Below are 27,032 nucleotides of genomic sequence, written 5' to 3'. Positions count from 1 at the left end.
TCAATATTAAAAGACATTAGGGCTGCACGATTCTGGTCAAAATGAGAATCACGATTCTTTTGCTTAGACTAAAGATCACGATTCTCTCACGATTCTCAAAAACTGAATGCCAGAACACCCCCCCCCCCCATATAAATCTGTCGGCGTAATTACGTGGAACCAGTGCCGGTCCCCCCTTACACCAGGCGTTCCCAGCGGGGCCCCCCCTTACACCAGGCGTTCCCAGCGGGGCCCCCTTAGTTATTGTACCCCTCCGCCTCCTTCCCTGTGTTAGTTTGACCCATCAGAATATAGTGTGACCTGCAATTACAGAGGGAGAAATTTACCAGAAGACAACAAAACAGTCCCATTCTCCATCCTCCATCCTATCCTTGTGATCAGGAGGGAAGAAGATTCATCATATTATTGATCATCAGGTATGATCAATAGACTCAGTACAGGTATGATCAATAGACTCAGCATAGACTCAGTACAGAGTGGACAGGACAGAAGGAGCCGGCCGGCTTCTAATCGGAATTGAGCTGCAGCTCCGCCCACCCCCGCCCCTTCCCACGTCATAACACTCACAGACAGACATCAGTGGGGCGGGAGGTGGGCGGTGCTGCAGCTCAATTCCTATTAGCAGCCACCCGGCCGGCTCCTCTCGTCCCGTCGACTCTGCATTGAGCAATTCCTATTGCTTGGTCTACAATAAAATGGCGGCCTTCGGAGACATTGTCTCCACCCGGCCGCGGACCTCTAGCGGCGAATAATCGGGGGCCCTGAATAATGACTCTGCGTGGAACCAGCTGTGAAAAAGCAGAATCGCGGGTCATCCCGCGGGGAGAATCGAAATCGCGATTCTCTCCGCGATTAATCGTGCAGCTCTAAAAGACATCCAAAAATATTCATCAAAATCATAGTTTTACGTAGCACATTTTTATACAGGTCCAAATATAAAGCGGAATGAAAATCAAAAGTCATTATGTCAACTTTAAATATAGCTGTACACCATGGTGGGACAAAGGATTAAAAAAAAAAAAAAAAAAAAAAAAGGTATTTTTCCCCCATTATTCAGGAACCACACCCTCAGCTACATTGCCTTAAAAAAGTATTCATACCTCTTAAAATATTCCACATTTTGCCATGTTACAACCAAAAACTTAAATGTATTTTATGTGATAGATCAGGGGTCTCCAAACTTTCTAAGTAAAGTCCTTCAGACTTTAGGAGGGTCGGACTAGGGCAGGTGGAAGTAGAAAATGTCCTGTTGTCCAGCGGGAGTAAAACATACCATATACAAAGTGGCACAATTGTGTAGTGAAAGGAAAATAATTAAAAAATTTTCAACTTTTACTACTAATAAATATCTGAAAAGTGTGGCATGCATTTGTATTCAGTCCCCTTTACTCCGATACCCTAAACCAAAATCTAACGTAACCAATTGCCTTCATAAATCACCTAATTAGTAAATAAAATCCACCTGTGTGTAATTTAATCTCTGTATAAATACAGCTGTTCTGTGAAGCCCTCAGAGGTATGTTAGAGAAGCTTAATAAACAAACAGCATCAAGAAGGCCAAGGAACACACCAGACAGGTCAGGGATAAAGTTTTGGAGAAGTTAAAAGGAGAGTTAGGTTATAAAAAAAATATATATATATCCCAAGCTTTGAACATTGCACGAAGCATTGTTCAATGAATGATCCGAAAATAGAAAGAGTATGACACAACTGCAAACCCTCTCAAGACATGGCTGTCTACCTAAAACGGACAGGCCGGGCAAGAAGAGCATTAATCAGAGAAGCAGCCAAGAGGCTCATGGTAACTCTGGAGGGGCTGCAGAGATCCACAGCTCAAGTAGGAGAATCTATCCACAGGACGATTAGTCGTGCACTCCAGAAATCTGGCTTTTATGGAAGTGTGGCAAGTAGAAAGCCATTGTTGAAAGAAAGCCATAAGAATTCCCATTTGCAGTTTGCCAGAAGCCATGTGGAAGACACAGCAAACATGTGGAAGAAGGTGCTCTGGTCAGATGAGACTAGGGTTGCCACCTCATCCCTTTAAAAAGGAACACATCTGAATTACACAGGTTCTGTGGCTGATTAAGGTGGTAATTAAACTCACTTGGTGCCTTATCTGCATTAAATTAGCCTCAGAACCTGTGTAATTCAGATGTGTTCCTTTTTAAAGGGATGAGGTGGCAACCCTAGATGAGACCAAAAATGTAATCCTTGGCCTCAAAGCAAAACGCTATGTGTGGTGCAAAACTAACACTGCACATCACCCTTAACACAATCCCCACTGTGAAACATGGTGGTGGCAGCATCATGTTGTGGGGATGATTTTCTTCAGCAGGAACAGTGAAGCTGGTCAGAGTTAACAGGAAGATGAATGGTGCCAAATAAAGGGCAATCTTAGAAGAAAACCTGTTAAAGAGTCTGTAAAAGACTTGAGACTGGGGCAGAGGTTCACCATCCAGTGGGCCAATGACCATAAACATAAAGCCAGAGCTACAATGGAATGGTTAAGATCAGGGGTCTCCAAACTTTCCAAAAAAAAGGGCCAGTTTATTGTCCATTAGAAGTTAGAAGGGCCGGAATGTGGCCAGTGGGTGCAGAAAATGTCCCGGGCCCAGCATCAGTGAGAATAAATATGGCTTCAGGGTTGGTGGTCAGTATGAGGAGTAGTGCCCATATCAATAGGAGGAATAGTATCCCTTAATATCAGTGGAAGAAATAGTGCCTCCTTGTTGGTGTCAGTGGGAAAAATAGTGCCCCAAGAGCCAGATAAAGGCTAACAAAGGGCCAAATCTGGCCCTCGGGCTGCAGTTTGGAGGCCCCTGGTTTAGATCAAAGCCTATTCATGTGTTAGAATGTTCCAGTCAAAGTCCAGACCTAAATCCATCTGAGAATCTGTGGCAAGATTAGAACATTGCTGTTCACAGACCTTCTCCATCTGACAGAGCTTGAGCTACATTGCAAAAAAGAAAAAAAAAAAAGACAAAAATGTCACTCTCTAGATGTGCAAAACTGATAGAGACATACCCAAAAAGACTTGCAGCTGTAATTTCAGCGGAAGGAGGTTCTAAGAAGTATTGACTTGGGTGAATACAAATGCAAGCCACATTTTTCAGATATTTGTAAAAAAAATCCAAAACTCATTTATCATTTTCTTTCCACTTCAAAATTATGTGCCACTTTGTGTTGGTCGATCACATAAAATCCCAATAAAATAATTTTTTTTTGTAACATGACAAAAAGTAAAAAATGTCAAGGGGTATGAATACTTTTTCAAGGCACTGTACACGGGAGCTTCATGGAATTAGTGTGGTATCGTGAGCCTCATTGTAAATGCTTCTCATTGGAAGGTCTCCTTTCCTCTGGAGGGTACATACATCTGCCTGTTTCATGTTTAGGAGGTCCCAAACTAAAATTCCTTCATTAAAGGCGAACATAAGGGCAACAGAACCACAAAAATATTGACGCAGACAATGGAAAACTAAGGGGGATGTCAGTACATTTTTCCATCAGATTGTAGTTGTGCAACAGACAGACAAAGACATCACCCATCCGCCTCCTTACTAGTTCTAGGGAGAGGGGCTCAAAAATCAAACCCATGCCCCTCTGCCTCCTTGTTGGATAGGGGCTTGTCATTAGCGGATTTCATGACACCCAATCAGAAGAGGGAAAGGAAGCCTAACATACATTATCCATCTCAGTTAGATGATCATAATGGCTGACGGATAACAGAAAAGCACCATAGTATAGAATTCAAAAGCACATCACTCCACGAGTCAGAAGACTAAAGAAAACTGGGACAGCTGGCTGTTATACGTCAACGCTAAGGGTCCTTTCACACCAGCGGACCGTATGTCCGTTTTTCATCCATCTGTTTACGAATGAAAAAAGGGTCATACATGTATCCCTATGGGATAGCGGGTGTCAGCGGATGAATATCTGACAGGGCGTTGCTGCACAGTGTGCTGGGACCGCCCTGTCATCTGCCGGCTCAGTGGGGATCAACGGAGCGATCCCCGCTGAGCAAGCGGATAAGAAAGGTACCGATCCTCACGAGATCCATACGTCTGAACGGGGCCTAAGTCTACCACGCGTCACCAGAGGCTGCCACTGCTTGACTTCTAAGATCAGAGTCAGTTCAGGGGCAGGAACACCACAACCTTGGCGAATCTGCACAGGTGCGATTTGCCTTAGAATACATTGGTCATACAACAGTAGTCTTCAATGTGAATGGGAGTGTTGGCCACTAAACTATATATATGCTGCCATGCATTGTCTGAAGAGCTAAAAGCCAGGCAAAAGAATATTACCACCACCACATGAACATAGTCGTGCATTCACTGAAAATTGTTACCCATAGCTAGGGTAAGATCCAAACTTTTACTTATTATATAACAGGGCTCGACAAATCCCAGGCGCCAGATCACCAAGGTGACTATAAACTGCGTCCTGTTGCCTGGGCTTTTGTCAGCCCATTCACTTTTGCAGAGATGCACAATTTGCATCGCCCGACGCCCATGCAGTTCCGGGCAGGTATTATTTTTTTCTAAATCGCTTTCACACATACGGTTAAAGTTTCCCTCCTGCTATGTATCTCAGGCTCTGCTTGCCCCTCTGCAGGCCCGGGACCGGCATTGTGGGCGCCGCAGGGTAAAGGGGAGGGAGGAGAGCGGACACGCGTTCACTCACACCATCTTGTTCCTGACCCTGAAGCGACGTGTATGACATCACTTCCGGCTCCCCGTTGACAGTTTCTCTACCAAGCATGGCCAGGAACGAATGTAATGCAGTGCGATCTGTACTGCATTATATTCAGGGGAGACCCTGTGTGTCTCTTTAAAGAGAACCTGTCAAAAAAAAAAATAACATAGGCCCCTTTCACATTGAGGAGTTTTTCAGGCGGTACAGCGCTAAAAATAGCGCTGCTATCCCGCCTGAAAAACTCCTTCACTGCAGACTCAATCTGAAAGCCCGATAGCTTTTTCACACTGAGGCGATGCGCTGGCGGGAGACAAAAAAATCTCCTGCTAGCAGCATCTTTGGAGCGGTGAGAGGAGCGGCATGTATACCGCTCCTTCACCACTCCTTCCCATTGAAAACAATGGGAAACCGCAGCAATACCGCCCGCAATGCGCCTCTATAGAGGTATTAACCCTTTATCGGCCGCTAGCGGGGGTTAATACCGCACCGCTAGTGGCCGATACCCGCAGTATAGTGCCGCTATTTTTAGCGGCGATATACCGCCACCGCGGCTACAGGTCCAATGTGAAAGGGGCCATAGGGGGCCTTTTTGTCTCTTTTTGTTTATTTATTGTAAAACATTAAAGTTACACCCAAGCACAAAATCCCCCCCAACAAAAATAATTCTGATGCCCCCCCACATATATACACATACAAATGTAAACACATCGACATGCGAAAACTTGATTGCGATACACGTTACATATTGCCGCACACAAACTGGCTCCTAGATTCAAAGCAAATTTTGTGTCCAGCCAGAATAAAAAAAATTATAGTAAATCTCACAAGGCGTTCCGTCAAGACATTTGATCCCATTGGATAATTTATCCCCACTTCTTTCTCTGGTGACAAGATTTGGATAACAATATTTTACAATATTTTGGATTTCCCATCATCGCTAAAATGATTTTTTAGGACATAATAGGGGAATGAAGCAGGGAGACAAATAAAATTCATGACAGCATACCGCACGTAAAAATGCAAGCTTCTCATTAAGAAGGCCCTCCTTTAATAAAATAAAAATTCTAGGTTCAACTTAAAAGAATAAAAAATAAAATAGAAAATGAAGTCGGAATGTACACGCCTTACTTCCTGGCTTTCAGGGAACAAACAGGTAGGCCAGGGTGACTGTAAAAATCTGTAAAGCATGATGAGCTCAGAAAGGTAAAAACCCAGTGACATCACCAGGCCCAGAATCTAGGATGTTTAGTCACGTCATTTTCACCCTTTTCTTCCCATTTTTTTTTATTTTCACTTTTGCCTAGAATTTTTATTTTCTTATTCCCCCCAGGAGCGCATTCTTGCATTCTATGCAAGGTCTGCTTAAAAGCAGAAAAAGGGGAACTAGCTAAGCATACATTCAGCTCTTGTGACATCACCAGTGCCCAGGGCTAGGGCTGGAAGCCAGGACGTAAAGTCATTTTCTGCTTTCCATTTTTCATGCAGTTCCACTTTAGAGTACAAATTTTTTTATTTGGAGAGTGAGGGCTGCCAAATATGCACTTCTTTCATTTGTATGCAAAGTTTGCTTTAACCAATTGAAGACCAGGCCTTTTCTGACACTTTGTTTATATGTCAAAATCTGTTTTTTTTTTGCCCAAAAAAATTACTTGAAACCCCAAAACATACATTTTAAAGGCACAGGCCCTAAATAAGAAAATGGTGGACACTGCAAAATGAGCAAAAGCACAATATAATAACCAATTGTTTCGTAAAATATAAAAAGGTCATGCTTTGTCGCTGCTGCACAGGCTTGCGCAATGTTAATCTATGTACATTATCTATAGACAATGCTTTAAAAGCCTTTACAGCAGGGGTGGCCAACCAGTGGCCCGGGGGCCACATGTGGCCCGCGGAGCCCTCTGATGTGGCCCGCAACCTCTTGCTCTGGAATGGTGGTTTGGCAAGCCCAGATCGCAGGTTGTCAACGTGCCATACCACAGCATCAGTGTTGCGAATGACATGGTGGTAGGGGAAGAAAGTGGCTGCGGAGCAAAGCCCCATAAGCCGATGCTTCCTCTACAGCGCCGGCTTTTGCCACAGGATAGACACAGGTGCACTACAATGCACCCGCAGTGCGAGTAAACCGCAGCAGTGTGAAAGCAGCCTTAGGCCCTTTTCATCAGCCCGACCAAATGGGACCTTCAATTCACCTCTATAGAGCTACAGATGTCTGTTTACGCCCACCTACCTCCAATCCAAAAAACAGAAGGGAATTTGTCCCCTTCCATCTAGGTGGATCGGAGAGCCGTGACCTGTCATCTGCCCGCTCCGCTCATAATAGCCCGCGACTGGTTACCAAGTTGCTTAAGTGGCCCTTGCTCTTCAAAAGGTTGGGCACCCCTGCTTTACAGGTTCCCACTTTAGATTTACACAGGAAGTCTGGTGTTTGAAATATTGCTCTTAAGCCGACATTCGCGATGATACCTCACATGTGTAGTGCGATTTCCATTTGCATATCCGTGTGGAACCAACGCATGCATTCGCCTTTGTGTGTGCGCATAGGGGGACCTGGGGGGGGGTTGATTGCTTTTAAAAAATAAAAAAAGTAAATTAAAATCATTGTTATACTGTCCTTTTAATTTTTCTTAATCAATATCTCCTGAGATAGCAATAGGCAATGACAGGTCCTCTTTCCTGAGAGGTACAAGGTCTCCCCCCTGCCCTTAAAAGCTTATGATCCAATGCTTTTTTAAACCACTAAGGCAGGGGTGTCAAACTCAATTTCATCAAAAAATTGCATTTGAAAGACTACTGTGCAAATATAGTGCGACAGGTACCCCCTACTCATTGGGGGGGGGCTGAGATCTCAGGGCCCCTTGTTCAAAAGGGGGCTTACAGATTCCAATAAGCCCCCTGCCCGCAGACATCCCCCCCTCCCCAACAATTTTGGGCGGTGGTTGTAAAGAGGCCCTTGACCCCATCAACATGGCACAAAGCCACCCCTGCCCCAAAAGCACCCACCCACGTGTTAAGGGCATGTGGCCTGGTATGGTCCAGGGGGGGGGGGGGGTCAGGCATGCTTGATCGTGTCCCCCCTTTTCTGACTTGCCAGGCTGCATGCTCGGATAGGGGTCTGGTATGTACTCCATTCAAGATACCCAAAGCACAAGTTGCATGCCACAAGTCGGATCACTTAGGATGATGATGATCCAACTTGGATGCAACTTATATTCAATCAATGGGCTGAAATCGTGACCAAGTCTGGAAAAGGTTCCTGCACTACTTTTGGTCAAAGTCGGGCCAGTTATGACGGCTCTCATAGGGAACCATTGATTTGATTGATCATGCGACATGTGCTCCCAAAAGTCAAAGTATGTCACAACAGTGCCCCTCCCATTGAATAGCGCTCGGAACGAACTGCACATGTGCCGTACGTCATAGCACAACAGCTGATTTGCCGATCAGCTGGGCTGACGTAACCATGGCGCATGCACACATCACAGGAGGTATCTCTTGATGGGAGATACCATTTCACAGGCACAACCTATACAAAACAGAGGGTGGAGACCGTAATTCTCAGATTGTGCATCGCTGCTGCTGGAGGGCAGCTAGTGGGTGTGTTGAAGGGCTGGTGAAGGGCTGGTTTTGTGTTGCAACCCGCCTGTTCACACCGGCAAAACTGGACCATCAGCACACTGTAAAGCCGCGTGAACTATGGTCTCCCCCCGCTGTTTTTATAGGTTTCAATTGTGCCCGTGAAATGGTACCTCCCATCGAGAGATTCCTCTTATGATGTGCACTTGCAGGACACTCCAGCCAGTCGGCAACTCAGCTGGAGTGCAGCTCCGTCCTGCACATGCATGCGCGGGCACTATTCGATGGGGGACACTTCTCGACAGAACACCAGGCCCAATTGTCAATAGTGCAACCATGGAGATCTCAGTTTCCCCAATCCTATGTAAAAAGGGGAGATTTTGCCAAAAGCAGTCTATATTCAGCAAAAACTACAGGCCAAAATCTTTTCTCAAACCTGAAAACTAGTAAGTATATGTAACAAGGCCTTCCAACATATGCCCGGTATATGGTCTGGGAATAGATAACATTACAGCTTTCCAAATTGTCCTTTTAGAGGTAGACATGAAGTACATCAAAACTAGAAGTGAAGAACAGCCAACCCTGTTATTAAGGAAGGGTTAAGTAATTACAAGGGTCTCTCAAGACACTATGTCATGAGAGTATGTGCCCAGAAGTACTCAAGGGCGCTCATGAACAGAAAAGGATCCACATTCCTAAGTGTTTCACACATCCGCTTTAGTTTGCCAGGAGTTGACTTCTAGCTAAATGCTTTCCATTTACAGCTGTACAATCCCCAAAGCTACATTCTAGGGCTGAACACAAGGCAGATTTATAAAAAAGGAAGTAGCTACCTTTTTATAAATGTGTTTAAAAAAAAGGTATTTGGTAGACACAACTGACCCAAGTACTCAAACTTTCCTCTTGTACAATATCACTCAAACTGAGTGAGGGAAGGAGTACTAGGCGTCAATCCGGTGAGCTGCATGCACGACTTAGGCCGGGTTCACACTTGTACGACAAACGCTCCGACATTGGGAACTAGGGGTGCAACGGATCAAAAAACTCACGGTTCGGATCGTTCCTCGGATCAGGAGTCATGGATCGGATCATTTTTCGAATCGACAAAAAAATCTCCCCCACTGTAGTATCCACATCTCCCCCCCCCCCACACCAACCATAGTACCCCCCCTCCTCTCAGTACAGTGACCCCCCTCCTCTCAGTACAGTGACCCCCCCCCCCCTTCTCTCAGTACAGTGACCCCCCCCCTTCCTCTCAGTACAGTGACCCCATTTCTCTCAGTACAGTGACCCCCCCCTTCCTCTCAGTACAGTGACCCACCCCCTTCTCTCAGTACAGAGACCCACCCCTCCAGGTAGTACCGACAGACACTCCCCCGAGCGGTGTGTCCCACGAGTGCGGGCTCCTCCTCTGTGGGTGTAAACAGAGGAGGGCCGCCGCCGGGTGTACCAAGATGGCCACGGCTCCGGAGCTAGGCCGAAGCCGCGGCCTTTCCTAAAGTTATTCCTGCGGCTCCGGAGCTAGGCCGAAGCCACAGCCTTTCCTAGCGTTATGGTCGCGGCTCCGAAAGGTAGGCCGAAGCCGCGGCCATAACATTAGGAAAGGCTTTGGCCTAGCTCTGGAGCCGTGGCAATCCGCGGATCACAGTGTGTTCCGATCCGAAGGGGGTGACCCGTTCGGATCATGGATCAACTGTGACCAGTTGCACCCCTATTGGGAACTCATGTCACATGATGTGAAAATCAATGTTTCCCTATTAGAGCAGATTAACTGGTCCGACTTTAAAAATGCTTCCTGCACTACTATGATCCTACTTCAGCCCATTGAAAATCACTAAAGTCGGATCGCCGTCTTAACTCATCAGGCTTTGCCATGCGACTTTTTCTCCGATGATCTTGAGGGGGAACTCCACGCCTAATTTAAAAATAAAAACAGCATAGGTGCAGGAACCCGCAGTGGATTCGCAGGGTTTCCCGCATCTCATTAATGTGAACCGAGCCTTAAACTGAAGGTACCTTTACCCCCTTCTGGCCAATTTTCAGCTTTCGCACTTTAAATGGCAATAGCGCAATCATGCAACACTGTACCCAAATCAAGATTTTTATCAATTCTCATGAGATAGGGCTTTCTTTTGGTGGTATTTAACCACTTCATTACTGGGCACTTAAACCCCCTTCGTGCCCAGACCAATTTTCAGCTTTCAGCCCTGACGCATTTTTAATGACAATTGCGCGGTCATACAACACTGTACCCAAATTATATTTTTATCGTTTTTTTTCCCACAAATAGAGCTTTCCTTTGGTGGTATTTGATCACCTCTGCAGTTTTAATTTTTTGCGCTATATACAAAAAAAAAAAAAAAAAGACAGAAAATTTAGGGGAAAAACACAATTTTTTACTTTTTGTTATAATATTATTATCCCAATTTTTTTTTTTTTTTAATTTTCCCTCGGTTTAGGCCAAAACGTATTCTTCTACATATTTTAGTTAAAAAAAAAAAAAAAAAAAAATCGCAATAAGTGATTGGTTTGCGCAAAAGTTATAGCGCCTACAAAATAGGGGATAGATTTACGATTTATTTTTTACTAGTAATGGCGGCGATCTGCGATTTTTTTTGTCAGGCCTGCGATATTGCGGTTGACATATCGGACACTTTTGACACAATTTTGGGACCATTCACATTTATACAGCGATCAGTGCTATAAAAATGCACTAATTACTGTATAAATGTGACTGGCAGGGAAGGGGTTAACACCAAGGGGTGAGGAAGGGGTTAAATGTATTCCCTGGGTGTGTTCTAACTGTGGGGGGAGGGGGTGACTGGGGGAGGTGACCGATGCTGTGTCCCTATGTACAAGGGACACAGACCGGTCTCCGTCTCCTCTCTCCCTGACAGGACGTGGAGCTCTGTGTTTACACACAGAGCTCCACGTCCCTGCTGTCACCGCCGATCGCGGGAACCTGGCGGCCGCCAGGCACGCGCATCGGCTTCCCAGCAATGCGCTGGGCACAGTGTTTCCCCCCAGCGGCACGCGCGGGGAATGTAAACAACAGGACGTCCAGGGACGTCCACCCGGCACTTGAGGGCCGCGCTGTGGACGTCTTGCGTCTACAGCGTGGGTCCCAAGTGGTTAATCACCACTATGGTTGTTTTTTTCTAAACAAAAAAAATATTTTGGAATTTATATATCTCCTTTCAGAATTGCTAGTTACCGATTCTCCTTTTCTCACATTCTGCACGTGACGAAAGTACTGCAACGACAATAACTGGCAAGTCTGTTTACAATGTGATTAGCTGCAATTGGACACAGCTGATCATATGGTAAAGGGCCGTTGTAATTGGCCCTTTACTTCGATCTGTGTTCACCCATGTCCAAAAGGGTAAAGCAATCACAGAGCACTCCTGACGCATGCCCCGGGGCGTGCGTGGGGGTGGGGTTCGGAGCTAGCCGAGTGCACAGTCAGCAACCAGGAGCCCGGAATTCCGCGTCCAGGACATTGTGGAATAGGAATTGCTCACGTCTGGGAATGGGCTGCCAAAAGCCCATGATGTAATTTCTAGTCGCCATGGTGACCTGGGATTTGACGAGCCCTGTTTAAATAAAAAAACTTACTTACCTACTCTGTGCGATGGTTTTGCACAGAGCAGGCCCGATCCTCCTCTTCTTGGGTCCCTCGCTCTTGCCGAGTGCCCCAACAACAATCTGCTTTTTGCAACTTGCTTCATTTTCAATATCAATGCCAACAATTCAGGATTTCTGCCAGGGTATGCAAACTTTTGAGCACAAGTGCGTGTTTTTTTTTTTATTACGGTCAAGTCGATAATCATGTTTTATTGGGGTCCTACTAGTCAATGACTTGGACTGCAGCCTGCATTCCTCTGCCCAAAAACAAATGGCTATGAATGGGTACATTCGCAGCTGTTTGACAGAGTATAAACATCTGTTCCAGAACACAATCACTAGATTTTAACTATCACAGCTATCACTATAAGTGCAGATCTCAATTCCCAGAACACTGAGAAACTGTGGATTTTGGTGAGCAGACAGTTAAAAAGGGTCCAAAATTGACTATTAAACCCCACTTTCGTGGGAAAAGAAAAAAGCAAATAAAAAAATATAGCGTTGAACGGCTCTGTAATATTCTAAAAATACAATATGGCTACCTCGAGGTATACAGTACAGAACGCACCAATTTTCCCAGAAGTCTGCCATACACACTATACAACTTTTGTTGTCCAATTTCCTTTAGATTTAGTGCAAGGGCCTGTCTGATTGCAGAGTTCCACCCTAAAAACAAACTTTACAAAAAGCTTCCTTTTAATGTAAAAAAAAAAAAAAAAAAAAAAAAATGTTACTCACTCGTATCTGGCTGTTACTAGGCAGATTTTATAATCTGCCTGGTTCCTAGTCCGCGGTGGTTCAACTTCATGTCCTAAGACCCCATTGCCTCCTGGGAAATGAGAACACTCATTTCCCAGGAATCTCTGGGCATTACTGTGCCTAAAAATCCCAGCATGCACCTCTCTAGGGAAACCCAGGAAGACACAGAACTGGGCTTCTCATGCCCACAGCTAACATGGAAACGGCCACAAGATCGCTGAGCAGATATCAGGGTACGCGTTTACACCGTTTTATGTACCGATCGTGTTTTTTCTATAATTGTAAAAGAATATTGAATGTAATGTATTGTGGATTGCAAAAAAAAAAAAAAAACTATGCCCGGAATCCCGCTTTAAAGCGGGGGTTCACCCTATTAATAAAAAAAAAAAAAATTTCCTCTAGCATAAAATTCGGCATAGTAGCGCGAGCTACAGTATGCCTGTCTTTATTTTTTTATCCCCGTACTCACTGTGCACTCGTAGAGACAAGATTCCGACTCCCCTCGGGGAATAGGCGTTCCTATGGAGAGGCAGCATGATTGACGGCCGGCTCTGGCACGTCACGCTTCTCCGGAAATAGCCGAAATAGGACTTGGCGCTTCAAGGCGCCTGCGCATAGTCTGTGCGCAGGCGCCGTATAGCGCCGTGAAGAGCCGAGACCTGTCCCGGCTGTCTTCGGGGAGCGTGACGTGCCAGAGCCAGCCGTCAATCACCTTCCCTCTCCATAGGAACGCCCATTCCCCGCAGGGAGTCGAAATCTTGTCTCTACGATTACACAGTGAGTACGGGGATAAAAAAATAAAGACAGGCATACTGTAGCTCGTGCTACTATGCCAAATTTTATGCTAAAATGTTGTCATGGTGGGTGAACCACCGCTTTAAGGTTTGACCTCATCTTTTATGTTTTTTTTTAAATCTACCAAAACCATCTACCGAATCCGGCCCTCCAGGCCATTTCATGTGGCCCTCGCACCTCTTCTGCAGCTGCCGGAGAGCTCCAGCCCTTCTCCAGACTCTGCACTTTCTGCTTTCAAGCGATGCATCCCGCTTCTTCCCAGCAGCATAAGGAAAGGGGGGTGCGCTGTGATGTAAGGGAGAGTGGGGGACTCAACTTCTGATGGTGGGGTGGCTCTTGACATCGAATGTAAGGGGAGGGGATGGGCTTGACAACCAATCTTACAGATACAACCGGCCCTTTTGAGGGCAATTATAATGCTGATGCGGCCTGCAATGAAATTGAGTTTGACACCCCTGATCTAAAGTGAGAAATATATATATATATATAAAGAAAAAAAATTGTATAGTGTGTATCCAGGTTAAGATTAAAATTCAAAGAGCACCAAGCAGAAAAAGAACAGGGAATCCATGTGTGGAAGATGACAACTGTCACAAGCAAGCAACCCAAGGCTTAGCAGCTTGGAACGCAACAGGGGACTTCCTAGACGGCCATATGCCTGTCTATTTTTTACAAGCACTATAGCGCATTGTGCCGCGTCACACTTTGTTGTTTCTAAGGTTACCTCAGGTCAAAAGTTCAACGTTGTTTTAGAGCAAATTTCAAAAAAAATTGCAATGGTTTTGCTCATTTTCCATATGCTACCACACAAACGGCCACATATAAAAAAAGAGTACACAAACAATCAAAACCATGCAAATGCTGAAATAAGTCATTTAGAATTTTATCTTCAGTGAAAACTGCAAAGCAAAACGATCAGATCCAAAAACACAGGTAGCCAATGTTACAGGCGAATCTTGACTTTCGCAGTAAAATTTCGGATCGGTCATCAACAGAGCTTTTTTTCTCAGAAAATAGGCGCAGGAACTCAACCACGACCCCGTTCAGTTTTCGCAAACAGTAGAAGGGTCTTAAAGGGGCATTAAATACCAGGATTGCATTACATAGAGAGTTCAGGGGGGTTACACACAGAGTGCAGAGCTGTCACTTGTAAACACAAAAAACAGACTTCTGTGTTTACAAGTGATTGTGGTGAGCAGGCACCAAAGGGTCTGAGCCAGAGGTGGTGGAACCGAGTTCCCCCAAGTTCCCCCTGAAAAAAAGCCCTGGTCATCAATATGAAAGGCAATCTGTACACTGGACGCTCTTAAACTTGAGTTTAGGAGTTTTTGGATTTTTTTTGTTTTTTGCCAAACCTCCTACAGAACTCCATAAAATCTTATGTATCAAGGCACACATAGGCTTTTAGGATTGTTTAGGAGCTGCTGCAGAAGGGGAGGTTCAACCTACCTCCCCTGAAAGGGGAAGAATCGTGTTCAGGATAGGACCGCCGACTGCAAATCACAGTATAACTGCCGCGCGATTTTGCCACGTTCCGCATTGTTCCGTGGCCGGCGATCAAAAGTAGTTTAAGTATACATGAAGCCGAGTTGCCGAAAGAAGCCACGTCGGTGCGGCTCTATAAGGGGCTTGCGCACCGACGTTCGGCTTCTTTCGGCAACTCGTGACGCGCAGTATGCGACGGTCGGAAGCCTGTCGCATACTGGGAGCGAGCCTCTTTTTAAAATTTGGTGTTCACAAGTTAAAACATTTTTTTTTGCTAGAAAATTACTTGGAAAAAAAACAATATATAATGTTTGGGGTTTCTAACACAATGGAGAATAAAATGGCGGTCATTGCAATACTTTGCCACACCGTATTTGTACAGCGGTCTTACAAGCACACTTTTTTTGGAAATACATTTTTGAATTAAAAAATAAAGACAACAGTAAAGGAAGCCCAATTTTTTTTTTATTGTGAATGATAATGTTACGCCGAGTAAATTGATACCCAACATGTTACGCTTCAAAATTGCACCAAACTTTTACCCTTAAAAATATCCATAGGTGATGTTTAACAAATTCTACAGGTTGCATGTTTTGAGTTAGAGGAGGTCTAGGGATAGAATTATTGCTCTCGCTCTACCGATTGCGGCGAAACCTCACGTGTGGTTTGAACACCGTTTGCATGCTACTCAGGTATGCGTTTGCTTCTGCACGTGAGCTCAGCGGGATGGGGCGCGTTAAACATTTGTGTTGCGCTCTTATTTTATTTTTACAATGTTCTTTTAAAAAAAAAAAAAGAAAAGAAAAAAAAGTGTCACTTTTATTCCTATTACAAGAAATGTAAACATCCCTTGTAATAGAAAAAAAGCACGACAGGTCCTCTTAAATATAAGATCTGGGGTCAAAAGAGACCTCATATTTACACTAAAATGTCCCTTTAAGAGCCATGGGCGGAAGTGAAATTTTGATGTCTCTTCTGCCCTGCAATGGTATGGAGCTGGGTGGGGGCCATCTTCCTCTCGCTCAGTTCCATACCACAAACGGAAAAGGATCCGATCACCTCCGCCGCTGCCGGCAGCTCCGGAGGGCAGCTGGGCGCAGCGGGGGGGGGGCATCTACTGCCACCGATAAAAATGATCTCACAGCGAATCCGCTGCAGAGACCACTTTTATCTGAAACACGACTGCTCACAGAAGTTCTTTTCAATCTTAAAGCGGGGGTTCACCCAAAAAAAAAAAAAAAATTGAATATTTCATCTAGCAAAGCCAGCATAGTAATGGCATTTACTTTCGGCTGTTTTTTTTTTTTTTTCTCGGTACATACCTTTATATTCTGTTTTTGTCCAGGGCTTCCGGGTTCCGATGACTGCGGCACTGGGCGTTCCTATCCTTCCGTTCGATGATTGACAACTTGTGAAACAGGTGACCTGTCGCACACCAGATGTCGGGAAATAGCCGAGCTGCAAGTCGGCACTATACGGCGCCTGCGCACTCAGCTCTACACGGCGGGCGCAGGCGCTGTATATTGCCGACTCGCAGCTCGTCTATTTCCGGAAATCTGGTGACGCGCGTTGTGCGACAGGTCACTGGTTTCACAAGCCGTCAATCATCGAACCGAAGGATAGGAACGCCCAGTCCCGCAGTCATCGGAACCCTGAGGCAGGGATAGGAACGCCCAGTCCCGGAGTCATCAGAACGCGGAAGCCCTGGACCAAATCAGAATATAAAGGTAAGTACAGAGAAAAAAAAAAAAAAAACCTGCCAAAAGTATATGCCCTTACTATGCTGGCTAATGTTAAAAATTTGTTTTTAGGGTGAACCTCCACTTTAATACATAGAATGCATTAAGGTAAAACACCTTCTGCCTTTAGAACCACTTTAAGACTGGGTTCACACTAATGTGATCACAGATATTGCATGTAATTCGCACCACATTGCTGTGCAGATCACATGCGATGTCCGCGCAATGCAAATTTCAGCCATACTAACTGTATGGCTGAAATCGCATTGCATTTGCACCAAAACCTTTTTTTGGTCTGCACTGGAATCGGATCACATGGATGTTCACACCCATGTGATATGATTTCAGCATCATTTGACAGTTCGCACTGCGATTTGCACACCAATCTGGGGGGTGTCATTAACTTTGTATTGACACCAACAGCTGGTCGCATAGGGCAGGGGTTGACAAATTTGCTTGGACTCTAGGAGCCAGCTAAAAAAGTTAGGAGCCAGAAAACGCGCCCCGTCCCGACGAGCTTGCGCGCAGAAGCGAACACATACGTGAGCAGCACCCGCATATGTAAACGGTGTTCAAACCACACATGTGAGGTATCGCCGCAATTGGTAGAGCGAGAGCAATAATTCTAGCCCTAGACCTCCTCTAACTCAAAACATGCAACCTGTAGAATTTTTTAAACGTCGCCTATGGAGATTTTAAAGGGTAAAAGTTTGTCGCCATTCCAAGAGCGGACGTAATTTTGAAGCGTGACATGTTGGGTATCAATTTACTCAGCGTAACATTATCTTTTATAATATAAAAAAAAAAATGGGGATAACTTTACTGTTGTCTTATTTTTTAATTAAAAAAAGTGTAATTTTTTCCCAAAAAAGTGCGCTTGTAAAACTGCTGCGCAAATACAGCGTGACAGAAAGTATTGCAACGATCGCCATTCTCTAGGGTGTTAGGATAAAAAATATATATAATGTTTGGGGGTTCTAATTAGAGGGAAGAAGATGGCAGTGAAAATAGTGAAAAATTACATTAGAATTGCTGTTTAACTTGTAATGCCTAACTTGTAATACCAACGGCCACCACCAGATGGCGCCAGCTTACACAACTGGTGGTAATAACTTGTAATACCAACGGCTCGGCTCACCACCAGATGGCGCCAGCTCACAAAAAAAAAAATTTTTGCCCCCCCCTTCCAAGCCAAGTCGCCATGACCCTATTTCTAGTCGCCATGGCGACCTGGGATTTGTCGAGCCCTGGCATAGGGCAGTGTGAACCTCCAGCGGGTGACATGCAATGCAAGAACCTGCACTGGAATAGCATATGTGTGAACAGAGGTAAAGGTATTAGAACCGAAAAGGAAAATGTTATGTTTTTTTTTTTATAACCTACAACTATAAACTTTAGACAAGAGTATACAAAAAATGTAAGTTATTTCATGTCTCTAGCGATTTCCTGCCTCTAGGGGAAACAACAATGCTATACTCTTCCTCTTCTGAGTACAACTCGTGTGAAATTATGCAGGAATTAGGGAGAGGACAATTGCTACTCACAGGGCACAAAAATCACAATTTAGAATCTTTGTCAACAAATGGAAACACTTACAGACAACATTACTAGTCTGGTATGCAGGCTACGTGACTGATGTGTAGTTTATACCATGCACAAGATCGACCTGCAATGCATCCTTAATTGGCGATATGAACACAACATTCATGCAAACCGGCACTACACAGGCACATGGTGACAAGAGTCACAACTAGCTACTCGATCATTTTTAATGACACCTCAGTGACACCGCTTGTAGTCCTGATCAGCCGCTAAAAGTATGTCAATAGTAGATGTTAGTAACATGAATAGATGTCATTTATCACAACAAACAGCAGCTTCTTCAATGGCAAGTTCAGGCAACAGAAAATAACCAGTGGGCTTAAACTTGCATCACCCCACTTTTTTTCTCCTGTCCCCCAAGAAACAAAGTGCATGTATCCTCCACACTACTTGTAACCATGCATCTAGCAATGAGAAGAATATTTAACCACTTGCTTACTGGGCACATAAACCCCCTTCGTTCCCAGGCGAAATTTCAGCTTACGGCACTGCGTCGCTTTAACTGACATTTGCGCGGTCGTGCGACGTGGCTCCCAAACAAAACTGACGTCCTTTTTTCCCCGCAAATAGAGCTTTATTTTGGTGGTATTTGATCACCTCTGCGGTTTTTATTTTTTGCGCTATAAACAAAAAAAGAGCGACAATTTTAAAAAATATATATATTTTTTTTACTTGTTGCTATAATAAATATCCCAATTAAAAAAAAAAAAAAAACTATTTTTTTTCTCAGTTAAGGCCGATATGTATTTTTCGACATATTTAAAAAAAAAAAAAAAACAGAAAAAAATCGCAATAAGCGACTGGTTTGCGCAAATGTTATAGCGCCTACAAAATAGGGGACAGAATTATGATTTTTTTTTTATTATTTTTTTTTTTTTACTAGTAATGGCGGCGATCTGCGATTTTTATTGGGACTGCGGCGTTATGGCAGACACATTGGACACTTTTGACACAAATTTGGCGCCATTCACATTTATACAGCGATCAGTGCTATAAAAATGCACTAATTACTGTATAAATGTGACTGGCAGGGAAGGGGTTAACACTAGGGGGTGAGGAAGGGGTTAAATGTGTATCCTAGGTGTGTTCCAACTGTGTGGGGGGAGGGGGGTGACTGGGGGAGGTGACCGATGCTGTGTCCCTATGTACAAGAGACACAGATCGGTCTCCTCTCCTCTGACAGCACGTGGAGCTCTGTGTTTACACACAGAGCTCCACGTCCCTGCTGTCTTACCGACGATCGCGTGTACCCGGCAGACATCGCGGCCGCCAGGTACACGCATCGGCTCCCGAGCGATGCGCCGGGACAGTGTTTACCCGCTGCGTGCCCCCCCAGTGGCGCGCGCGCGGGTAATGCTTTTAAATGACGTCCAAAGACATCCAGTTGGCACTTGAGAGCCGCGCTGTTGACGTCTTTTGTCAATAGCGCGGGTCTCAAGTGGTTAAAGCGGGATTCCGGGCATTAATTACATTAAATAGTCCCTAAAACATATTAATCGTTCCATAAATCATTGCAAACACTTGCCTTATATCCTCCAGCTCATGTTGTGGCCGTATCCATCATATGTGTGGGCATGTGAAGCCCAGTTCCTTTTTCTTCCTGGTTTTCAGGGAGAGGTGCATGCTGGGCGATTTTTAGGCACAGTAATGCCCAGAGAGACTCCTGGGAAATGTGTCATCATTTCCCAGGAGGCAATGGGGTCTTAGGACAGAAAGTTGAACCACCTAGGACCAGGAACTAGGCAGATTACAAAATCTGCCTAGCAACAGCCAGATAGGAGCGAGTAAAACTTAAAGGCAAGCCGTTAATAGAAAGTTCATTTTTAAGGTGGAACTCCGCTTTAATACCTACGACTGACAGTGCTTGCCTCAAAAATCAGAACCAAGTACCAGCACTAGGTATGCAGGGGCAGATCTCCTGTTCCACCCCTCTATTAGTTGCTAGGAGACAGGAAGCCAGCAGCACCATAGCAACCAATGATTCCATGATTCCGAGCCACCAACTTCCTAGCAACACATAAAAAGGCCTGGGTGGGGGTGTAATGGCATCTGAGTTTAAAGTTAGAAGCCCAATTTGTGGGCATTATTATCAATGGGTGGGCAGAGAAGCTGGAAAGAAAAGAACAAAGAAGGGATTTTCTTAACATTTCAATATTGCTTCATTAGGGACGTTAAAGCGAAGCTCATACTATTTGGCACCCAACCGGGGAGGGAGAGTGGGCACTTGTTTTTGACGGGTACTCGTCCCCACTGCGAGGGCCCACAGAAGTTTGGCCCCCTCCCCTGGGCCATTCACAAGTGCAGCTCTTCACGCATGCGCACTAGGGAACCAGATGTGAAGCCAAAAGGCTTTCCTGCCGGTTTCCCTTACAAAGAATGGTGACGGCAGCACCCGAGAGCCAGTTGAAAAACCGGGCTGGGGTGCAGACATTGTGGGATCCCTGGACAGGCAAGTGTCCCAACATTAAAAGTCAGCAGCTGCAGTATTTTTAAAGTTAGCAGCTACAAATACCGTAGCTGCTGACTTTTAATATAAGGACATTTGCCGATCCAGCGATGGCGACACATGAGCCGATTCTTCAACTGACTTTGGCTGCAGGAGCCAGTATTGTAAGTAGGGGAAACTGGCTTCACAGTCGGTTTAGTATTGCACATGCGAGAGTTGCTCTGCATTTTGCGAATAGTCCCAGAGTCTTCTGGGACCTGCAAGTGTCGCAGAAGGCTGCGGGGGGGGGGCGCGCATGCTCCGTGGCCATCTGAACTGGAAGTGGGAGAAGGTACCTGTCCAAACCAGGTACCCGCTTCCCCCCCAAAAAAAGTGCGGCAGTGGAGGGTGGGTGCAAACAAGAGGAGCATGCCATTTTGGGTGGAGCTCCGCTTTAAAGTGTAATTCCAGTCTAACACCAAGGAAAGCTGCAGGATCACATGACGGGAACACAGCAGACTAGAAAGGTATGTACACACATCTTTTACACAGGTTAGGCAGGATATGTAGCATGAAGGGTAAGTGAACATTTTTAAGCATAGTTAGGTCAATGTTTTTAATACCGATTTTTGAAATCAATGTATGACCATGTAATGAAATTTTAAGCATATGAAAGTTCTTCCTTAAGCCACTGATTTTTTTTTTCCAGCCAAGGGATCTTGCATTGAATTACTGCGCAGCAACCACAAGCCAAGCATTTGGATCATGGTCGTGGGTTGGTACCATCGAGTTCAATGGGCAAGCTTGACAGGAAGTGCTGCCTGTCAAACTCAACAAGCATAGTTAAAACTGCCGCACTATGATGCTTCTCATCGCGGTAATGTGGGCTTGCTTAACCGAGCGGCTGCCACATTAAATTTGGTGGTTGGCGATTGAAAAAAAAAAAACGAGAATCAATCTATTTTTTGCTGCCAATGTGAATGAGGCCAAAATTCCCACACACAAACCCTAGACAACCAGTGATGGCGAACCTTGGCACCCCAGATGTTTTGGAACTACATTTCCCACTATGCTCAACTACACTGCAGAGTGCATGAGCATCATGGGAAATGTAGTTCCAAAACATCTGGGGTGCCAAGGTTCGCCATCACTGCCCTATACACACACACACACACACACACACACACACACACCCCAATATCCCGGCCTACATATAAGTGCCAACATTTCCAGATCATTTCCCCACATATTATGCCGGTGAAGTGATTTCAGGCATAAAGCCGTAAAAGCCGTGAGACCCACTCACACTTTGTTTGGTGTATTCTTTTACCGATTACGATTTCCAATAGAATCATTGGAAGAGCATCAAGTGGCACATGAATGCCCATTGAAGTGAGTTTTAATGCTTTGCCACTGATCTCCGAGGTACAAAACCACAACGGTGCGATTTCAGCCCTGGGATTATACACGGAGGAAGAGTGAAGAGCAAAGTAGAGTTACAGTCACAACACACACATTAGTAGAGAGCGATAGATAACACACAAACACATACAAACTGATCAGCCACAATTGTATGACCGACAGGTAAAGCCAATAACATTGATTATCTTGTTGCAATGGCATCTGAAAGTGGGTGGAATATATTAGGTAGCAAGTAAACATGTTGTCCCTGAAGTTCATAGGTTTAAAGAAAAAAATTGGCATTGTTGTTTGTTGCTTATGGGGCTATGCAGCCGTAGATTGGTCAGGGTGCCCATGCTGACCCGTGTCCACGGCCAAAAGGACCTACAATAGGCACGTGAGCATCAGAACTGGGCCACAGAGCAATGGAAGAAGGTGGCCTGGTCTGATGAAACATGTTTTCTTTTACACCATGTGCATGGTCGGGTGTGGGCATCACTTACCTGGGAAAGAGTTGGCACCAGGATGTTCTATGAAAAGAAGGCAAGGTAGGCAGAAATTGGGTAATGCTTTAGGCAACGTTCTGCTGGGACCCGCCATAAATGTGAATGTTACTTTGACACTTACCACCTACATAAACATGACTGACCAAGCACATTGAAATGATATGCCCCGACGGCAGTGGCCTCTTTCAGCTGGATAACGTGGTCTGCCACACTGCAGAAATGGTTCCAAGAATGATTTGAGGAACACAACAAATTCTCCAGATCCCAATCCATGGAGCATCTATTGGTCGTGCTGGACCAATAAGTGCTACAGAGGAATTTTTACCTTGCAGCTTACAGGACCTAAAGGATCTGCTACTGACAGCTCGGAGTCAGATACGACAGCACACCTTCAGAGGTCTAGTGGTGCCCATGTCTGGACACGGGTCAGGGCTGTTTTGGTGGCAAAAGTGGAACCTACACAATTTTAGATGGGTGGTCATAAAGTTATGGCTTATCAGTGTGTGGGTGTGTATGTATGTATACGTGTGTCTATATATATATATATATATATATATATATATATATATATATATATATATATATATATATATATATATATATATATATATATATATATATATATATATATATATATATATATATATATATATATATATATATACACACACACACACACACACACACACACACATACATACATACATACATACATACATACAGTGTGTGTGTGTGTGTGTATGTATGTATGTATATATTTATTATTACTATACAGTCAGACTTCAGTTTACCAAAACATAGCTTGGGCAATGAAACCCCAACTGGTTGCCCCTGGTTACGTCACTCCACATTGCCCTCTAAGCCTGTATGTGACCAATTACGACCTACCGCTTGAGAAGAATACGATTTTATCAATAAAAATCAAGTTATAGTACCTGTATAAGGCCCCTTTCACACTGACGCCACGACCGCGTTAGCGCTAAAGCGCTGATTGTTTTAGCAGCACCTTTCAGCCCGCTAGCGGGGTGCTTTTAACCCAAAGGGAGGGGTTAAAAACTGTGTTGTGGCGCTTACGAATCGCGGCCCATTCATTGCTATGAGCAGAGGTGTTTTGGGAGCGCACCGCCCGGGTGTGAAAGCACCCATTGCAACGAATAGGAGGCAGTTTTGAGGCGCCATTTCTATCGTTAAAACGCCTGAAACCTGCCTCAGTGTGAAGGTAAAGGTAAGCTGGATAAAAGAGGCAGATAGGAGAGATCCTATGACACAGCCTGCCATGGGGTCTCATTCACATCTACACAACATGACACATTTTATTCACACGCTTGTCATGTCACAGCACAGGGGACATCCAGGTCACCCAAATAGGTCCTTTTATCTCCCAGCCATCATTGGAGGTACCATTAGGTAATAATCCAGCTGCGCATTTCTGCGTGTATTTCTGGATCGCAAAAGGTGTGAACGCGCCTTACTGTACACCAGGAACAGCTGTCACCCACTCAAATAGTGGATTGTATACAGACCAATCAGCTTCTAGCGTGAGCTTGTTGACAGAATCTGATTGGTTGCTATGCATAACTGCCCCACTTCTGATCACCCCCCCCATTATTTATACCATACAACCACACACAGTTGGGGAAAAAATATCCAATCTGGAAGCAGCTATACATGCAAACCAATCAGCTCCCAGCTTTCAATTGTATGCAGACTACAGTACAGACCAACTAGCTTCTAGCTTGATCAGGTATTAACACAATCTGATTGGTTGCTATGCACAACTGCTCTGCTTCTGATAAAAACCCCCCATTGTTCATAGCATACAACCACAGACATAGTGAGGGAAATCTATCCAATCTGGGAGCAGCTGGACATGCCAACCAATCAGCTCCTAGCTTTCAATGCCAAAACCGAACTGAAGAAGCAGAAGATAGAAGCTGATTGGTTGCAATGGCCATTCTCCCCTAGCTCTGTATATGTGTCACATATAGACTGTGCTTGGTAGGCAGTGTCTCCTGTAGTGAGGGGCTCCTGCCCTGTCAGCCCCGCAGGCCTCACGCACAGCATTGTGGGAGAGTCTCCCCTCCTGTACCAGGCTCTCTATAGAATAGGTAGGTTGTAGCACTCACCTGCAGGCTCCCCCGGCTCCGTCCTGTGTATCCTCGCCGCCTCCAGCGCTCCCTCCTCAGCCACACACCGCCCGGAGCGCCCAGCTCAACTGACCACAGACAGCCCGACCAGCTTCGCCCCGCCCACCCCGGCAAGCGCAGCCACTGGACACGCCCAACCAGCGACTCAACTCAATCACCACGCCTTAGATCCAGCCACGCCTCTCTGTAAAGCCACGCCCGCTCCTCGCCTGCTTCAAAGACTGCGATGGTGTTCTGGTCTCTTCTCCTTAGATGAGTGCGGCTCTGAGGAGCGGCCAGTGACTGGGTACATGACGGCCACTACGCCGGGTGTGATCTGTTACTACGGACAGCGGCATGTCAGTCTTTCCTTGGTGATGACGTTGCACGGCTGGTACCGCCAGCCACACCCCCTGAAGGCGGTCATTTAGGAAGGAATGCTGGGACGACGTCACCGCTCGCTGTGCGCATGCGTGGAATGCGAGCGCTTGCTGCATGTGTGCTGTGGGGAGGGCATGCTGGGCTTTGTGGTATCCCTTTGGTGGAATCCCGTGTGTTGTATTCTCAGAACTCTACTTGTTCTTGTAGTGGAAACCTCAGTATTTCCTAGGCGCTTACTTTAACCACTTCAATACAGGGAACTTTCCTGCCCAGGCCAATGTTCATCTCTTAGGGTTGGTTCTAACTGGTGTGCTTTGCGATATCGCTTGTGATTCACACTGCAGTGCAAATTGCATATTATATGCGATTTCAGCTATACAGATAGTGGGCTAGATTCAGATAGAATGGTCTATCTATCCGCCTGGCGTTGCGCCGCTGTAATTTAGGGCGCAAGTTCTGTATTCAGAAACAACTTGCGCCCTTAGTTACGGCGGCGTAACGTATCTGTGTCGGCGTAAGCCCGCCTAATTCAAATGTGGATGTTGTGGGCGTGTTTTATGTATATTAACTGTGACCCCGCGTACTTGACGTTTTTTTTTACGAACGGCGCATTGCTTTCGACGTGAACGTAAATTACGTCCAGCCCTATTCGCGAACGACTTGCGCAAACAACGTAAAATTTTCAAAACTCGACGCGGGAACGACAGCCATACTTAACATAGGATACGCCTTATATAGCAGGGGTAACTATACGCCGGAAAAAGCCTAACGTAAACGACGTAAAAAAATGCGCCGGCCGGACGTACGTTTCTGAATCGGCGTATCTAGCTCATTTGCGTAAATATACGGAAGCGCCACCTATCGGCCAGCGTAAATATGCAGCCTAAGATACGACGGTGTAAAACACTTACGCCGGTCGGATCTTAGGGAAATCTATGCGTAACCGATTCTATGAATCGGGCGCATAGATACGACCCCGCACACTCAGAGATACGACGGCGTATCTGGAGCTACGCCGTCGTATCTTCTATGTGAATCTACCCCAGTATGTGTGAATTTGCATCGCATTCGGACCAAAGTCACACAGGAACCTTTTATTTGGTCCACACTGGAACTGGATCACACAGGTTTTCACACCCAATGTGATCCAATTCCTGGCCGAAGTGACAGTTCACACTGCGATCTGTGAACCGATCTGGGGGTGTCATTAACTTTGTATTGACACCCGCAGAGGGGGGCGGTGTGAACTACCTGCGAGAGAGATGTGGGAATGCGCAGAGGATTCGCAGGGTTCCCTAATCGCACCAGTGTGACCTGAACCTCCGCTCTCTCACACTTGGAATGACAATTGCCCCGTCATGCTACTCTACCCTTGTGACCATTTTTTGTATCCTATGACATTTTTATCATTTTTTTTTTACACAAATAGAGCTTTCTTTTGGTGGTATGTAACCACTTCAAGATTAAGGTCCCTTTCACACTTGTACGACTTGTCATGCTACTTTGCAGTCCCAAATCGTGGGACAAGTCGTTCCCCATGCTTTCCAATGACAACCATTCATGTTAGTACGACTCCAAGTCATGTCGACTTTAAAGTAGTCCCTGCACTACTTTGATGCGAGTTACACAAGTGTAGCGCCCTGTTGAACAGGCGCTGCTGTAGATTTGTTGGGGGTCTGAGCTGTCATTTGGCCCAAACTAGTGATTAATGGCAAATTTAGCCTCTGTTCCAGCCGTGCTGAGAGTTTCACCATTGTTCGCCTGGGGGTGTCATTACCACCCCAGGCCAAGGGTGGCAGAAGCAAAGTCAGGGTGTATTGGGTGTCCCCCTCGGCAGTGAATCAGTGGGAGTGGTTGCCTCGCTGTGCATGCTAGGGAGGGGTACTTAACCACTTCCCGACGGCCGTACGACTTT

The 27,032-nt window shown here is 45.5% G+C and overlaps 1 protein-coding gene across 2 annotated transcripts in view; it reads right to left on the bottom strand.

Annotated features, from left to right (window-relative positions):
• The window catches only part of NCK1 (NCK adaptor protein 1), a 162,563-nt gene extending 137,426 nt beyond the window's left edge, over positions 1–25,137 (bottom strand). For both annotated transcript variants that reach the window (XM_040348714.1, XM_040348715.1), the window contains exon 1: positions 24,737–25,137. The gene's annotated coding sequence lies outside the window, so the exon portion shown is untranslated. The remainder of the gene's footprint in view (positions 1–24,736) is intronic.
• Positions 25,138–27,032: the final 1,895 nt, after the last annotated feature.

This window comes from Rana temporaria, chromosome 4 (assembly GCF_905171775.1).
Source record: "Rana temporaria chromosome 4, aRanTem1.1, whole genome shotgun sequence".
NCBI classification, from domain to species: Eukaryota; Metazoa; Chordata; class Amphibia; order Anura; family Ranidae; genus Rana; species Rana temporaria.
This window is presented reverse-complemented; position numbering and strand designations above follow the sequence as displayed.